The 4,387-nt window shown below is 46.7% G+C and overlaps 1 non-coding gene across 1 annotated transcript; it reads left to right on the plus strand.

Annotated features, from left to right (window-relative positions):
* Positions 1-2,764: 2,764 nt before the first annotated feature.
* Positions 2,765-2,956, plus strand: LOC116971632. The gene has a single exon (XR_004411527.1). It is a non-coding gene; the product is annotated as a U2 spliceosomal RNA (small nuclear RNA).
* The last annotated feature ends 1,431 nt before the right edge of the window (positions 2,957-4,387 follow it).

Genomic DNA, 4,387 nt, shown 5'->3' on the forward strand with positions numbered 1-4,387 from the left:
GTGCACAGCCTAAAGTTGTAAGACAACTTGTTCTGTTTGATCTTCTGTTTGTGCACGTCAGGTTGATTGTATTCGTCGATATAGGGTGGACCACGTGAAGGTTGCAATCTCCCACCCCAGGTGCTGTACTGACAGACAAGCATCATCCAACGAGGTAATAAAGAAAGAAGACATGGGAAGATGGGGCACTGTGGGATGGGTGTGACTGGTGACAAATAATGAGAGTGTGAGGCTGAGTCAGGGATAAATCTCCAGGAATACCTTAAGCTATCTTTGGAAATTGTACTAGGTAAATATCCGTCATGTTGAACGACAACTTGCATTCAAGCAGTGCTTTTAACAGGTACTTCAGCACAACTTTCCAGGTTTAAAGCATAGTTTTCCAAGATGCTGCACAATTTTGTGAGAGATGGTGACTGCCTATTGCCTGTACCCCTCGTGATGTGATGTGCCACTTGTGAGTCCATGACTATTTGTTGGCCAGGTGTTGCTGCATCTAGACATGGGTGACTGTATTCACTGAGGAGTTGCAATTGGAACTAAACATGACACAATCAATAGTGAACATCCCCATTACTTCATGATGGGAGGAAGCTCATTGATGAAGCTGATTTTACTTCGGAGTCACGTGAGTGACTACGTGAAGAACCCGCTCAGTGCGCAGGCGCGGCATTTTACGCCAGCAGTGCAACAGCGGCAGCGGGAGAGCCTAAGCTCTCCCGCAACAGAGAAACGGACCCAGGTGAGTATCCTGAAGTCGGGTTTCTTTTACAGGGGAGCCCCTTTTTCTGCTTGTGTTTTACAGGCAGAGAAAAAGGCTCTGGAACAAAACTGTCCCCCGTTCAAGGAGGAACGTTTCCCGTCGGGGGGAAGGGGGGCAGCAGCAGGCGGTAGGAGCGTTTACCCGGTGTTCCGCTATTCCCCGACACCGTGCCGAGCCCAGCCCGCTAGTACCTGAGCAGCGGGCTGGATGCATAGCCACCCGAAGAGGCATCCGGCAGGTGTTCCCGATTTGGGACAGGACGTCTCTCCACCCGCACGGGGGGAGAGAGAGCCGCCTGAGCCGCTGGAGCGGCTCTCGGAGCAGGTGCCTGCGAGACGCGCTGCTTGAGGGGCGCTCTCGCTACTACAAGGCACAAAAGCTCTAGAAGAAGGCGGTAGGAACATTTACCGGGCGTTCCGCTATCCCCACACCGCGCCGAAGCCAGTCCCGCTAGTGCCTGAGCTGCGGGCTGGATGTTCAGCCATCCGAAGAGGCATCCGGCCGGTGGCTTCCGACTTGTCGGAGGGGACGTCTCTCCACCCGCATGGGAGAGAGACAGCCGCCTGAGCCGCTGGAGCGGCTCCTGGAGCAGGAGCTCCTGCGAGACACGCTACGTGAGGGGCAGTCTCGCTGGAGGGTTCAGGCATACCCTCCACAGTGCCTAGGCACTGCCCATCGCTTCCTCCTTAGTGTGGTTAGCTTTGGGGTGACCAGTGGCTGGGCTGGTCATGAAGAGGGGTCACTGGCTGAACAATATCGGGAGTATGCTTGAGGTACAGGATCAGGAAGAGCTGCTGGGTGTGGCCGCTATGTGGCTCCACCACTAGCGAGATGGCTTTTCAGTCTCAACTGATGGCCAGCTTACTACCTGTCTTTTCCAAAAAACCTCTCCAAGACAGGTAGCCATGAGGCGTTGGTTTTATCACGCCTCCCCTAAATTGCATTTACTCAAAGTGCCCGCCATTATTGGGGGATACATTGAGCAGCGCATTTAACCTAAATATTTAAAAAATGCATTTGGTACCCTGACGTCGGCTATCATGTCCACCTGCTCATTCCAGAAGGGCAGGGTAGTATGGCAAAACACCTGACCCTACTGTTCAATGGCATACCTCATAACTTCTGAAATGAACTCACAAACCTGCCCTCAATCTATGAAATTAACAGGACTATGAGAACGCCGACCTCACAAGCACAGATCCTGCTACCTGGCACTTACCAAACCAGTCCTAAAAAACTGGACGAAGTGTTCAAACTATTCGGCACAAGAGGGCAGAGTCTGGAATGAGCACCACACTAAACCAGACAGCAGTACCTCTACGTGTCCACCAGGGGTGTCTACCTCATGGTACTGGTGAAAGCTCGGGGCCTGCATGCCAAACCCGTAGCATTTTAGGCCACGGCCCAGAGCAGGCCCCAGAGGAAAATGCGCCACCCCCCAACAAACATCGTCCCTACAAGAACAAGGAACCAGAAACCGAAGAAAACAACAATGAAGACAGATAAGTATGGTTCCTACCATCACATAAAGGTTAAGGGTTGTACTAACAAAGGGTGGATGAATCACGCCTGGTTAGGAAGCTATCACTCTTGGTAGTTATATACCAAAAAATAAATACAAGGGGAATAGAATTAATATCTTGCCACCAATTCAGCAAGCACCCCAAGTGGTCTACCCTCCCACGATGGTGAATGTCGCACCATCGTTGATAAACCACTTGAGTATTTCACCAGGTATACCCATTCATGGGATTTGTAACTACTACCATGGATCCAAGGATACTTTATGGTACACATCGACCTTGAAGATGCACACTATTCAGTACCTTCTCATATAAGTTTCGGATATACCGCAATTACCTGGATGGAGTAACCATGATGAGCATTGCGGCATTTAAGTCAAAGTTATCCAGAATCAACTAGCCCTGATACTTAGAAACATTCCGTCATGGCATGTCTATATATTAACGACAAACTATCCTTGGATACAGCTTTAGCTGCATCGCTTCTCGGCCTTTTGGCTAAGATCAAGTGTAGTATCTGTTCTTATCAGTTTAATAATCTGATACGTCCCTTATCTAGGGACCATATATTAAATTGAATTTTGGAACAGGGAGATGGAATAGGGGCTTGCTCCGTCCACTCCACGCATCGACCCAGTATTGCAGTGCCTCTGGGAACGGTGCACAAAATATATATCCAGATATTTACGTTGACCATCCACAACGTTGTTATCTGGTATTCATTAAGACTATCAGTCATGGTGTATTAACCACCAATCAACTACGTGGCAAAGTAATTGGGATATAGCAGCATTACCAGCTACTGAACTTTGTACCTTTCCTATGAGCTGAGATACTAGTGTTCAAAACTATCTTCATACCTGTAATATGGGGGCAAATGGATTAATCTGTAGTGTTATCATGGAATTTATTGGCAGGAAGGATTATGGTTGTACACTTCCACCTGTTTTGAGTAACATCTTATGTGTCCTGATGTGTTACTGAGCTTGTAATACTTAATGCCAATATGAATTGACTTAAACATGTTATATATTAACTTACTTAATTCTAGTGAAGCATTTGCTCAGTAATCCACCAAATTTGCATGTTCGTTTATAAGATAACAACATCAGTGGTGGCATATACCAAACCACTTGGGCGGAGAACATCGATATTAGGTGACAATTTATTAACAATTGGAAACCGTATGTCGTCAAACATGTTTGACCATCAGTAACTCACCTATCAGGTGAGCTAAATACTGTAAACATACATTTAAACCAAAAATATTTGCTGAAATCACTAAGCAATATGGACACCAGATATCGATTCCTTATATCCAATTAAATCACCACGTACTAACTTACGTCACATGAAACCAATCTCAAGGCAGCGGGAATGGAGACATTCCCGCGTATTGAGGGGTGGGGGGAACCTAATCTCTATGTTTTTCCTTTCCTTCTACCTCTTCAATAGGTACTACGGCTTCATCAGTCGGGTACTACGCATATTACAGTGGACCAAGTCCACAAGCATGGTTCCCAGTGATCCTCGACATGGTCATTAAAAGAATTGCAGAATTGGGAAGACCATTGCTGTGCTTGGATCAGCAGCACTATCAACCTGATGACAGTATTCCGTAGCATATCCTAGGGAACATACCTGAGGAGCATCAAGAAATGGTACACTGTTTTCCAAAACAGGAATTACACATTCAACTATAACAAAAAACTGTACTGGAGCTCCTGGCAGGTCTTCACCACAATGAAGGACATGTTCTGTAAGCCTACTCAAGTTGCTGGAGTAAATACTAACGTGTATAAAATCTTATTCCACCAGGACAGCTTCCACGTCAGTAACTAAGAGGATGGACGAGCCTATGGACCACATCCTGGCTACTGCAGGGTGGTCTAGGGCGTATACGTTCCAAACTTTTATAACAAACCACTGACAGAACCTATATCGTTTGCAGAAAAAGAATCTGCAAAAAATATATAATGTAAGCCCGGGGGAGCAATTGGTCTTGTTGTTGTTAATAACACCATTATTGTTTTTACAAACAGATTCATGGTTGATTACGATAACATACTTCCTCCCTCGAATGACTTCGGCAGCGAGTGAA

This window comes from Amblyraja radiata, chromosome 3 (genome assembly GCF_010909765.2).
Source record: "Amblyraja radiata isolate CabotCenter1 chromosome 3, sAmbRad1.1.pri, whole genome shotgun sequence".
Lineage (NCBI taxonomy): Eukaryota > Metazoa > Chordata > Chondrichthyes > Rajiformes > Rajidae > Amblyraja > Amblyraja radiata.